This window comes from Procambarus clarkii, chromosome 30, assembly GCF_040958095.1.
Source record: "Procambarus clarkii isolate CNS0578487 chromosome 30, FALCON_Pclarkii_2.0, whole genome shotgun sequence".
NCBI classification, from domain to species: Eukaryota; Metazoa; Arthropoda; class Malacostraca; order Decapoda; family Cambaridae; genus Procambarus; species Procambarus clarkii.
Window position 1 is genome coordinate 25,978,705 of NC_091179.1, and position 14,208 is coordinate 25,992,912.

The 14,208-nt window shown below is 50.6% G+C and overlaps 1 long non-coding RNA gene across 1 annotated transcript in view; it reads right to left on the bottom strand.

Moving 5' to 3' along the window:
- Positions 1-2,783: 2,783 nt before the first annotated feature.
- LOC123765544 (uncharacterized) overlaps positions 2,784-14,208 on the bottom strand; it is a 53,055-nt gene continuing 41,630 nt past the window's right edge. The window contains exon 3 of the long non-coding RNA XR_006773731.2: positions 2,784-2,848. This is a non-coding gene — a long non-coding RNA (uncharacterized lncRNA). The remainder of the gene's footprint in view (positions 2,849-14,208) is intronic.

Here is a 14,208-nt window from a genome sequence, read left to right on the forward strand (position 1 = left end):
TCAGCCTACTATGCAAGGCCCGATTTGCCTAATAAGCCAAGTTTTCATGAACTAATTGTTTTTCGACTACCTAACCTACCTAACCTAACCTAACCTAACCTAACTTTTTCGGCTACCCAACCTAACCTAACCTATAAAGATAGGTTAGGTTAGGTTAGGTAGGGTTGGTTAGGTTCGGTCATATATCTACGTTAGTTTTAACTCCAATAAAAAAAAATTGACCTCATACATAATGAAATGGGTAGCTTTATCATTTCATAAGAAAAAAAATTGAGAAAATATATTAATTCATGAAAACTTGGCTTATTAGGCAAATCGGGCCTTGCATAGTAGGCTGAAAAGTGCGTTCTGGCTATTAGGTACGACATATATATATATATATATATATATATATATATATATATATATATATATATATATATATATATATATATATATATTATCACCCCTATTTTTAATTGTATACTGTCCATGATTACAAAGCGTATGGCACTAGCAAGTCATGCTTTTTACAAAACGTGCTAATTTATCTAGATGATAAGGATCGGTTTATCAAAGCCTCATCTATTACATTTTGCACTGAAATTTTCTGAGAATTCTTGTGATTCAATTACATTTGTATATTAACATCATGTCCAAACCAACAGTTTCTCGCGATTCATCAAGTTGTCTGACTTAACTGTACAATATATCTATAAATATTATAGTTATGCTGTAGACAAAAGATCCGATGAACTGAACATGTATGAGGATAGCATTAGAGGTTATTAGATTGCAGGATTGCAGATTGCAGCCAGGAGTGAGGAGAGGGTGTTCCCCCCGCGGCGGCCTGGACCCATAGCCTAGCCCGCCTACACGCCCGGCCCAGCGCGACTCCACCCACCTCTTGCACCTGATTTCGCGCCAACACACATTCCGGTATTTTCTCACTGAGCTCTCACGCTGTGTTCCTAGCAGGTCACTCAGTGGGTCGGAAGATTCCCCGGTAATAGAGCGAGGCATGTTTTATACGCGATAAATGCCTGCCAGAATTGTTGACGTTGTATGCATCGAATATGTCCTTTGTCTTGGCGGGTAATCTCTGACCAATCATATTTCTTCCCGCCAAAAATCTGCAGGATAATGACGTCATAATGGCTGGTCTATAAATACCGATGATGCCAGCTGAAGCCGTCAGGACAGTTTTTCTCTAGGTTTAGTTTTTAAGGGTCAGTTTAGAGCACGCTATCTGTTATAAAATTAGCTTAAAAAATAGTAAAGACTATCCGAGGATGATGGTGTGTTTGCCTTGGGGTTTGAAGCCCGGGATGATAAGCCACGCACAACCTTGGGTTTTCAGTAACAACCTTATATCCTAAAATTTATGGAAGCCTACTTTCAGCGAAGCAAAATTGACATAAGAAATCCGACACTAGTAACAGCAGAGGTAACACGCTTCATCAACATAATACGCACCAGGATATTATTATCATGAAACTTAAGAAAATATATTAACTTACCTCATTAAATGCAGGAAATTATATACTCTTTAGACAAGTTCCTAATTGCATTGGTAAACATAAAGACATAATAAAAAGTTATATGCAAACACAAAGGCGACTAGTGGAGGTAATGTTGGCTACGCTGAGCCAAGGCGCGAGGCTCCACCTCTGAAGGATACCTGACCAACCAGGCTGTGAGCAGCCGCATCCAACAGCCTGGTTGACCAGTCCAGCAACGAGGAGGCCTGGTCGAGGACCGGGCCGCGAGGACGCTAAGCCCTGATATCATCGCAAGGTAAGGTGGACAGGGGACTTACTGTTGAACATGCCTTCCCTACAGGTTCACGGTGATGCAACAGGATATACTCTGTTTCTACCGGATACTGACAAGTGACATTAGACAGTGTAGCAGTGTAAGGCTCACTGCCCCATTGCACTATCTTGAGATCTTGAGGTTATCTTGAGATGATTTCGGGGCTTTTTAGTGTCCCCCCGGCCCGGTCCTCGACCAGGCCTCCACCCCCCAGGAAGCAGCCCGTGACAGCTGACTTAACTCCCAGGTACCTATTTACTGCTAGGTAACAAGAATAGCATAATATTATGCACTAGCAAGAATAACACTAGCAAGAATATGCATACTATTACGCCATCTACTGTATTCATACTGTAGTTCTCCACTATACGTATAAGTGTGTATTGTAGGCACCAAAATTATTATAAAACCCAATGCATCTTCGTAAATAAAAAAATCGAATATTCTATATTGAAAATCCACTTAACTCTTATTAATTTATTTATTAGACACAAAACTTTTATTATTTATTACAATTTATTATTTAATAATAAATACAATAATATTAATAATATATATATTATATTAAATATTAATATTATATATTAAACAATATTAATAAAATAATAAATAAAATAATAATAACATTTATTATTTATTAAAATAGCAATAACATTTATTATTTATTAAAATAATAATATTATTATTTTCCTAAATAAAATATTATTATTATTATTACTATTATTTTATTTATTTATATACAAGACGGTACATTGGGTTGTGAGAGTACATAACATTATGGTTACAAAGACACTAATGCACACACAGTTTCCGGCAGGTTGTGGCTGTAACTCAAGTTACAATAATTGTATATTACATAAAGCCATTAATTACGCACAACGTTACTGACGTACCTTAATAACCGGTGATATAATAACGAACAGCTACGTAACTCGGATATTTTAAGACACAATACACCATTTTAAATGAGTACTGAAGCCAGAGGTGTGGGCGTCATACCTTTTAGTGAAGTCTCCCCGCAGATGCTACACTCCGGTGGGTCATGGCACACCGGCTGAAACAGAAAATGGACTACATTTACAACCACAGAAAACGAACTAGTGTGTCTATGATAGGATAGACTATGTTGTTTGTTAGTGTACAGCGTAACCGGAATGGTTTCTTGATGTCAGCGACTGGCCTCCTCTGGATGCAACACAACAAGTCTCCAAATTTTCGAGAACTTGTTTAATGCCACGCTCCCGACTAAAAGATCCAACATTCGATTACCGGAGAAGTTAATTGGGCTTGCTAACACGCGATGCCTCTGTTCGCCTACCAGTAAAAGCCAGCGCGTGGGCAGGGTCAGTCGGTACGCCAAATAGTGGATGACATTCACAATAGACTTGAGAATGGTCCAGGAAGGACCGAAACGTCGTCGTCCCTTCACCTTCTAGTGTGTGGTCTGGTCAACATGCCAAATAGTCTTGCAGTTCCTAACAACGTTAAACAAAATCTTACGGTAAGATTTGGTTCACCCGGAACGGCTGTGGTCAAGCCGTCCGCGCCAGGTGAACTTCCTCACACATTTTGTATGTCAATAACACGATAAACAAAAACATTATATTCAAGGACACTGCAGAAGACATACTGGTCCATATGTGGCAACTCCAATTTATATCCACCCAAACTCATTCATATGTCTAACCTACGCTTGAAACAATCAAGGGAGGCCTACGTCAATTATGTTACCCGGTAATCTATTCCCCAAATCCACAACCCCTGTTACCAAACCAGTATTTACCCAGGTCTTTCCTAAATCTAAAATTATCCAATTTATATCCTTTGTTCCCCTGTTGTAGTATGTGTTGATATACTTAAGACTTTACTAATGACTCCCGTGTTACATGACAGTACTTAGTGACTAGTTTAATATAACGCTAATGACTCCACAACCCGACAAACACACACCGAAACTACGACGTTGGTACAACGTTCGAACAAGTTTTAACACCTCCTAACCAGTTATAACAACCAATATAGCAAGTTGTAGCAACCTTCTAATACGTCATAAACACATTAAGCCAAGATGTCACAACTTTATTACAAGTTGTAACAAGCGGAAAATAGAGACAGTTTCGGTTTGTGTTTCCAGGGAACACACTACCACACGACACCCACACACATATGACACCCTCCCTCCAACAAACACGACACACCTGTTGAGTGTCTATTGCGAGGCGGGGCCCAAGAGCCCAAGCTCTGGGAGCACCAGTAGGGGAGTACAGGAGGGAGCACAACAAGGCGGGGCTGAGGTATGGCCGGGTGAGTGAACCCGCATCATTGTCAAGGCCGCACTATGGGGGCCAAGTGTCATGTGTGTATATATAGTCCAGCAGCTGGTCTCCTGCCCCTCAGACCACGGCCTTATTGGGTCCTGGGTGGCTGTGGTGGTGGTGGTGGTGGTGGTGGTGGTGGCTGTGGTGGTGGTGGTGAGGGGGTGGGGGTGGTGGTGGTGGTGGTGGTGAGGGGGTGGTGGTGGTGGTGGTGAGGGGGTGGTGGTGGTGGTGGTGGTGGCTGTGGTGGTGGTGGTGAGGGGGTGGGGGTGGTGGTGGTGGTGGTGGTGGTGAGGGGGTGGTGGTGGTGGTGGTGAGGGGGTGGTGGTGGTGGTGGTGGTGGTGGTGGCTGTGGTGGTGGTGGTGGCTGTGGTGATGGTGACGGGGTGGTGGTGGTGGTGAGGGGGTGGTGGTGGTGGTGGTGGTGGTGGTGAGGGGGTGGTGGTGGTGAGGGGGTGGTGGTGGTGGTGAGGGGGTGGTGGTGGTGAGGGGGTGGTGGTGGCTGTGGTGGTGGTGGTGGTGGTGGCTGTGGTGGTGGTGACGGGGTGGTGGTGGTGGTGGTGGTGGTGGTGGTGGTGGCTGTGGTGGTGGTGGTGGTGGCTGTGGTGGTGGTGGTGGTGAGGGGGTGGTGGAGGTGGTGGTGGTGATGGGGTGGTGGTGGTGGTGGTGGCTGTGGTGGTGGTGGTGGCTGTGGTGGTGGTGGTGGTGGCTGTGGTGGTGGTGGTGGTGGCTGTGGTGGTGGTGGTGGTGAGGGGGTGGTGGCTGTGGTGGTGGCTGTGGTGGTGGTGGTGGTGGCTGTGGTGGTGGTGGTGGTGGTGGTGGTGAGGGGGTGGTGGTGGTGGTGGCTGTGGTGGTGGTGGTGGTGGTGAGGGGGTGGTGGTGGTGAGGGGGTGGTGGTGGTGAGGGGGTGGTGGTGGTGGTGGTGGTGGTGAGGGGGTGGTGGTGGTGAGGGGGTGGTGGTGGTGGTGGTGGTGGTGGTGAGGGGGTGGTGGTGGTGGTGGTGGTGGTGAGGGGGTGGTGGTGGTGAGGGGGTGGTGGTGGTGAGGGGGTGGTGGTGATGGTGGTGGTGGTGAGGGGGTGGTGGTGGTAGTGGTGGTGAGGGGGTGATAGTGACACAGGTGAGGGGGGGGGGATGATAATTTACAGATCCCCAGGATGCCATATTTCTCCTCATAATATTGCTGTTGTGTGGGAGAGTAAGACACGTATAGAGGTCTGTCCCTGGGGCCTACCACCCACCCTCCCCCAGGCTGCAGCCCATCACAAGTCCCTTGCTCCCGGGGACCTATTTACTGGTATAGGTCAACCAGAGGAAATGACTGGCGCCCAAGCACGTGTGTGGTGCCCGGGACATGGACCCCGGGACATGGACCCCGGGACATGTAGACCCCGGGACATGTAGACCCCGGGACATGTAGACCCCGGGACATGTAGACCCCGGGACATGTAGACCCCGGGACATACAAGGGCACGCGCTTAACTCCACTGTGAACCACTTGTTCTCCCCCCACACGTGGCACGCGCCCTGGCCAGCTGCTGCTCAGGTTGGGGGTCGAGGCTCAGCAGTGTGGGCGGAGGTGGATGAGCTTCATCAACCTTGACGACAACGTTTTGGCACACGACACCTTCCCTCAGGTGATGTAAGCTTCCTCTTCCCCCATATAAACCCCCCTTCCACTGGACGGTAGAGCGACGGCCTCGCTTCATGCAGGTCAGCGTTCAATCCCCTGACGGCTGACGGTGCAAGTGGTTGGCCACCATTCCTTCCCCCGTCCCACCCCAAATCCTTATCCTGACTCCTGCCCAGTGCAATATAGTATATAGTCGTAATGGCTTGGCGCTTTCCCCCTGAAACTTCCCTTTCTCCACCATACAGTGTAGGGGAGCTGCACACATGTACTTCACCCTCTCCACCAGCGTCCCGCCAACACCCATACTGCAGTATAGCTGTGTGACTGGTTGGCTAGTAGGCTGGTTGGCTAGTAGGCTGGTTGGCTAGTAGGCTGGTTGTCTAGTAGGCTGGTTGGCTAGTAGGCTGGTTGGCTAGTAGGCTGGTTGGCTAGTAGGCTGGTTGGCTAGTAGGCTGGTTGGCTAGTAGGCTGGTTGGCTAGTAGGCTGGTTGGCTAGTAGGCTGTTTGGCTAGTAGGCTGGTTGGCTAGTAGGCTGGTTGGCTAGTAGGCTGGTTGGCTAGTAGGCTGGTTGGCTAGTAGGCTGGTTGGCTAGTAGGCTGGTTGGCTAGTAGGCTGGTTGGCTAGTAGGCTGGTTGGCTAGTAGGCTGGTTGGCTAGTAGGCTGGTCGTCAGGCACCGAGGCTAAACAATCGCCTGGTTACTTTACCTGGTATAGTTTAGGGAGCCGGTCGGCCGAGCGGACAGCACACTTGACTTGTGATCCTGTGGTCCTGGGTTCGATCCCAGGCGCCGGCGAGAAACAATGGGCAGAGTTTCTTTCACCCTATGTCCCTGTTACCTAGCAGTAAAATAGGTACCTGGGTGTTAGTCAGCTGTCACGGGCTGCTTCCTGGGGGTGGAGGCCTGGTCGAAGACCGGGCCGCGGGGACACTAAAAGCCCCGAAATCATCTCTAGATAAGCTCTAGATAAGCTTTAACAACTCCTCCCAACCAATCAAGGTGTCAGACTCTCCCAGTTCTTGACTCATTACCCACGGGGAAATATTGTTACCGTGGCGTGTGTGTGGCCGCCTACACCAGGATGTCCCCTGGGAGGGCTCACCCCTGGGAGGGGCTCACCCCTGGGAGGGCTCACCCCTGGGAGGGCTCACCCCTGGGAGGGCTCACCCCTGGGAGGGCTCACCCCTGGGAGGGCTCACCCCTGGGAGGGGCTCACCCCTGGGAGGGGCTCACCCCTGGGAGGGCTCACCCCTGGGAGGGCTCACCCCTGGGAGGGCTCACCCCTGGGAGGGCTCACCCCTGGGAGGGGCTCACCCCTGGGAGGGCTCACCACTGGGAGGGCTCACCCCTGGGAGGGCTCACCCCTGGGAGGGGCTCACCCCTGGGAGGGCTCACCCCTGGGAGGGGCTCACCCCTGGGAGGGCTCACCACTGGGAGGGCTCACCACTGGGAAGGCTCACCACTGGGAGGGCTCACCCCTGGGAGGGCTCACCCATGGGAGGGCTCACCCCTGGGAGGGCTCACCCCTGGGAGGGCTCACCCCTGGGAGGGCTCACCCCTGGGAAGGCTCACCCCTGGGAGGGCTCACCCCTGGGAGGGCTCACCCCTGGGAGGGCTCACCCATGGGAGGGCTCACCCCTGGGAGGGCTCACCCCTGGGAGGGCTCACCCCTGGGAGGGCTCACCACTGGGAGGGCTCACCCCTGGGAGGGCTCACCCCTGGGAGGGCTCACCCCTGGGAGGGCTCACCCCTGGGAGGGCTCACCCCTGGGAGGGCTCACCCCTGGGAGGGCTCACCCCTGGGAGGGCTCACCCCTGGGAGGGCTCACGCCGGGTTTTACTAAGCGGGGTAAAACGTGAGGGACGCGCTCCATGCGTGTCTAGGGAGCACCCGCCGTGATGCGCTCCATGCGTGTCTAGGGAGCACCCGCCGTGATGCGCTCCATGCGTGTCTAGGGAGCACCCGCCGTGATGCGCTCCATGCGTGTCTAGGGAGCACCCGCCGTGATGCGCTCCATGCGTGTCTAGGGAGCACCCGCCGTGACGCGCTCCATGCGTGTCTAGGGAGCACCCGCCGTGATGCGCTCCATGCGTGTCTAGGGAGCACCCGCCGTGACGCGCTCCATGCGTGTCTAGGGAGCACCCGCCGTGATGCGCTCCATGCGTGTCTAGGGAGCACCCGCCGTGATGCGCTCCATGCGTGTCTAGGGAGCACCCGCCGTGATGCGCTCCATGCGTGTCTAGGGAGCACCCGCCGTGACGCGCTCCATGCGTGTCTAGGGAGCACCCGCCGTGACGCGCTCCATGCGTGTCTAGGGAGCACCCGCCGTGATGCGCTCCATGCGTGTCTAGGGAGCACCCGCCGTGATGCGCTCCATGCGTGTCTAGGGAGCACCCGCCGTGATGCGCTCCATGCGTGTCTAGGGAGCACCCGCCGTGACGCGCTCCATGCGTGTCTAGGGAGCACCCGCCGTGACGCGCTCCATGCGTGTCTAGGGAGCACCCGCCGTGACGTCTTCAAAGGAACAGAATTCTGTTCCAGTCGTGGCACCCTACTTCCGGTAGTCGAGTTAATATACTTACTGCCAAGTACAGATCAGAAAAACACAGAACACACACACAAACACTACAATATATATATATATATATATATATATATATATATATATATATATATATATATATATATATATATATGTCGTACCTAATAGCCAGAACGCACTTCTCAGCCTACTATTCAAGGCCCGATTTGCCTAATAAGCCAAGTTTTCATGAATTAATGTTTTTTCGTCTACCTAACCTACCTAACCTAACCTAACGTAGCTTTTTTTGGCTACCTAACCTAACCTTACAGATAAATATAGGTTAGGTTAGGTTAGGTAGGGTTGGTTAGGTTCGGTCATATATCTACGTTAATTTTAACTCCAATAACAAAAAATTGACCTCATACATAATGAAATGGGTAGGTTTATCATTTCATAAGAAAAAAATTATAGTAAATATATTAATTCAGGAAAACTTGGCTTATTAGGCAAATCGGGCCTTGAATAGTAGGCTGAGAAGTGAGTTCTGGCTACTAGGTACGACATATATATATATATATATATATATATATATATATATATATATATATATATATATATGTGTGTGTGTGTGTGTAATTACCTAAGTAATTACCTAAGTGTAGTTACAGGATGAGAGCTACGCTCGTGGTGTCTTGTGTGAGTGTGTGTGTGTGTGTGTGTGTGTGTGTGTGTGTGTGTGTGTGTGTGTGTGTGTGTGAGTGTGTGTGTGTGTGTGTGTGTGTGTGTGTGTGTGTGTGTGTGTGTGTGTGTGTGTGTGTGTGTGTGTGTGTGTGTGAGTGTGTGTGTGTGTGTGTGTGTGTGTGTGTGTGTGTGTGTGTTTTCGAATATGACTGCATATTCCGCGTTGATTCTCTCCTTGTTTACAGCACTAATTACAGGCTTCTATCCCTGTAATTAATGTTCTTGCATCTTGGTTCAGTAGGGGTTGACTCGGTGAAGGAGCAGAGAGCACAACCGCCCACCAGAACACAGACATCATTATATTCAGTACAAGGAAGAAGACCAGGGACCGAGGGGTGTGGAGCAGGTCGGGATGATGGGACACAAGTCCTGGCCAGGCGGTGGCCGAGGGTTGTGCAGTCCGGCCTCCTAACATTATCCCAACGGTCAAGAAACTGTCGTGCTAAAGTGCCCTTAACCTAACCTACCAGAGAGGACCCAAAACAGAAAACGGGAGAGTAATGTCAAATTCGCGATCCGCAAACCATTAGGTCGTCCCCAAAAGGCTACGTCATTTAAGTGTTGGGAACTCATCATAATGCAAATCTATCATAAGAACACGCATTTTTCACACAGCTTACCTTAACCGACTTCAGCAGGTTCCTGATAGGGGAGCATTAAGAGACCCGAATCACCTTTCAAGATGGTATGGGGCTTACCCAGACTTCTGTTCAAAGGGGCCGACTCCGACCCGACTATGACCTTCCCACTCAACCCACCAGTCACCCTGCATAGTTCAGTGATGCTAGCCCCAAGCGTCTGGCCTCCACTCTTTGACATTATCTTTTATAGATATAGATGAACCTTTGTAAACTTTGTGAACGAAAAGGTACATAGAGTACGATACGTTATATAGTGAAAATTTTAAATGTTAAGATAGTGCTAAACTAACCCACAAGATAAGACACATCATGGGTAAAGAAGTTTGCGTAGATATATATATATATATATATATATATATATATATATATATATATATATATATATATATATATATATATATATGTCGTACCTAGTAGCCAGAACGCACTTCTCAGCCTACTATGCAAGGCCCGATTTGCATAATAAGCCAAGTTTTCCTGAATTAATATATTTTCTCTAATTTTTTTTCTTATGAAATGATAAAGCTACCCATTTCATTATGTATGGGGTCAATTTTTTTTATTGGAGTTAAAATTAACATAGATATATGACCGAACCTAACCAACCCTACCTAACCTAACCTAACCTATCTCTATAGGTTAGGTTAGGTTAGGTAGCGGAAAAAGTTAGGTTACATGAGGTTAGGTAGGTTAGGTAGTCGAAAAACAATTAATTCATGAAAACTTGGGTTATTGGGCAAATCGGGCCTTGCATAGTAGGCTGAGAAGTGCGTTCTGGCTATTAGGTACGACATATATATATATATATATATATATATATATATATATATATATATATATATATATATATATATATATATATATATATATATATATATTATGGTAACATCCCAGAGCTCATGGTAAGCCTCACACCCACTAGTATTCCTGGAATACATTTATGAATAAAGTATTTGAATTGAATTGCCAGTCGTATAAGAAGGCAGCCAATCACTGCTGGGCGAACAGTGGCTGTAAGGAAGGGGTCCTTTTAGGAAGAATGTCTTAGAGGTCACACTTAACTGCGTTAGTTTGTAAGAGAAAGAAATTTGAAATTCCCGTCAGTGCACTGGCTACTTCTGCACATGCGCAGTGCATGTCACAGTGGGAGAATGTTACCCCGCAAAAAAGAGAATAAACATCAATTCAATAAAGGAAGTAAATTGTTACCCTAACTCCTTACCCATGTTTGACCCTAGGGGTGAAGAGTGTCTGCCTTCGTACGTTTGATTATCGTGTTTGTCAGGATTAGTATAGAGCCGCCCCCTAGTGACGTCTCAGTCAATAAGGAGAGGTTTCGGTAGTTTGTACTCTAGGGGGAACGGCTTCGAACCTGGTGCCCTTACAAGGCATACAGGAGCTTGCGAGGCGCAGGGCGAGTGTGTTACCACCGCGCCATCACAGTCTTGAAGGCTAATGTGATGATCTTCCTTCTTTACATAAATAAAAAGATGACACATAAACAAATGCATAACAAACAAAATTAAAGCAAGGCTAATTATATATTTTACTTTAGATATGACAAATGACATGACACACCTCGTCAATGTCACTTCTTTCTTACAAGTTGTCAGTCTCACTCCTACACTGACCACCTCTAACTACACAACTACACTGACCACCTCTAACTACACAACTACACTGACCACCTCTAACTACACAACTACACTGACCACCTCTAACTACACAACTACACTGACCACCTCTAACTACACAACTACACTGACCACCTCTAACTACACAACTACACTGACCACCTCTAACTACACAACTACACTGACCACCTCTAACTACACAACTACACTGACCACCTCTAACTACACAACTACACTGACCACCTCTAACTACACAACTACACTGACCACCTCTAACTACACAACTACACTGACCACCTCTAACTACACAACTACACTGACCACCTCTAACTACACAACTACACTGACCACCTCTAACTACACAACTACACTGACCACCTCTAACTACACAACTACACTGACCACCTCTAACTACACAACTACACTGACCACCTCTAACTACACAACTACACTGACCACCTCTAACTACACAACTACACTGACCACCTCTAACTACACAACTACACTGACCACCTCTAACTACACAACTACACTGACCACCTCTAACTACACAACTACACTGACCACCTCTAACTACACAACTACACTGACCACCTCTAACTACACAACTACACTGACCACCTCTAACTACACAACTACACTGACCACCTCTAACTACACAACTACACTGACCACCTCTAACTACACAACTACACTGACCACCTCTAACTACACAACTACACTGACCACCTCTAACTACACAACTACACTGACCACCTCTAACTACACAACTACACTGACCACCTCTAACTACACAACTACACTGACCACCTCTAACTACACAACTACACTGACCACCTCTAACTACACAACTACACTGACCACCTCTAACTACACAACTACACTGACCACCTCTAACTACACAACTACACTGACCACCTCTAACTACACAACTACACTGACCACCTCTAACTACACAACTACACTGACCACCTCTAACTACACAACTACACTGACCACCTCTAACTACACAACTACTCATAATCTGTAATAATTATTGGAGGAACTTATTATATAAAACAAGAGCCTCCACCACCCCCCAGAGCCTCCACCACCACCTGGAGCCTCCACCACCACCTGGAGCCTCCACCACCCCCCAGAGCCTCCACCACCCCCCAGAGCCTCCACCACCCCCCAGAGCCTCCACCACCCCCCAGAGCCTCCACCACCCCCCAGAGCCTCCACCACCACCTGGAGCCTCCACCACCACCTGGAGCCTCCACCACCACCTGGAGCCTCCACCACCCCCCAGAGCCTCCACCACCACCTGGAGCCTCCACCACCACCTGGAGCCTCCACCACCACCTGGAGCCTCCACCACCACCTGGAGCCTCCACCACCCCCCCAGAGCCTCCACCACCCCCCAGAGCCTCCACCACCACCTGGAGCCTCCGCCACCACCTGGAGCCTCCACCACCCCCCAGAGCCTCCACCACCCCCCAGAGCCTCCACCACCCCCCAGAGCCTCCACCACCACCTGGAGCCTCCACCACCACCTGGAGCCTCCACCACCACCTGGAGCCTCCACCACCCCCCAGAGCCTCCACCACCCCCCAGAGCCTCCACCACCACCTGGAGCCTCCACCACCACCTGGAGCCTCCACCACCACCTGGAGCCTCCACCACCACCTGGAGCCTCCACCACCACCTGGAGCCTCCACCACCACCTGGAGCCTCCACCACCACCTGGAGCCTCCACCACCACCTGGAGCCTCCACCACCACCTGGAGCCTCCACCACCACCACCTGGAGCCTCCACCACCACCACCTGGAGCCTCCACCACCACCACCTGGAGCCTCCACCACCACCACCTGGAGCCTCCACCACCACCACCTGGAGCCTCCACCACCACCACCTGGAGCCTCCACCACCACCACCTGGAGCCTCCACCACCACCACCTGGAGCCTCCACCACCACCACCTGGAGCCTCCACCACCACCACCTGGAGCCTCCACCACCACCACCTGGAGCCTCCACCACCACCACCTGGAGCCTCCACCACCACCACCTGGAGCCTCCACCACCACCACCTGGAGCTTCCACCACCACCCCCTGGAGCCTCTACCACCACCCGGAGCCTCCACCACCACCCAGAGCCTCCACCACCACCCGGAGCCTCCACCATCACCCAGAGCCTCCACCACCACCACCTGGAGCCTCCACCACCACCCGGAGCCTCCACCACCCCCCAGAGCCTCCACCACCCCCCAGAGCCTCCACCACCCCCCAGAGCCTCCACCACCCCCCCAGAGCCTCCACCACCCCCCAGAGCCTCCACCACCCCCCAGAGCCTCCACCATACCCCAGAGCCTCCACCATCCCCCAGAGCCTCCACCAACCCCCAGAGCCTCCACCACCCCCCAGAGCCTCCACCACCCCCCAGAGCCTCCACCACCACCCGGAGCCTCCACCATCACCCAGAGCCTCCACCACCCCCCCCAGAGCCTCCACCACCACCACCTGGAGCCTCCACCACCACCCGGAGCCTCCACCACCCCCAGAGCCTCCACCATCCCCCAGAGCCTCCACCACCCTCCAGAGCCTCCACCACCCCCCAGAGCCTCCACCACCCCCCAGAGCCTCCACCACCACCCGGAGCCTCCACCATCACCCAGAGCCTCCACCACCCCCCCAGAGCCTCCACCACCACCACCTGGAGCCTCCACCACCACCCGGAGCCTCCACCACCCCCAGAGCCTCCACCATACCCCAGAGCCTCCACGTCCCCTGTACCCCCTCACATGTGTACCACCACACACACCTGACAGCACCACACAGCAACACACAAGGGGACTGACAGCCAAACAACACACACCTACATGCATGGCATATCATTCACGCCGGGAGAAGCCAAAGGTATTGGTGGGGTGCCAAAGGTATTGGTGGGG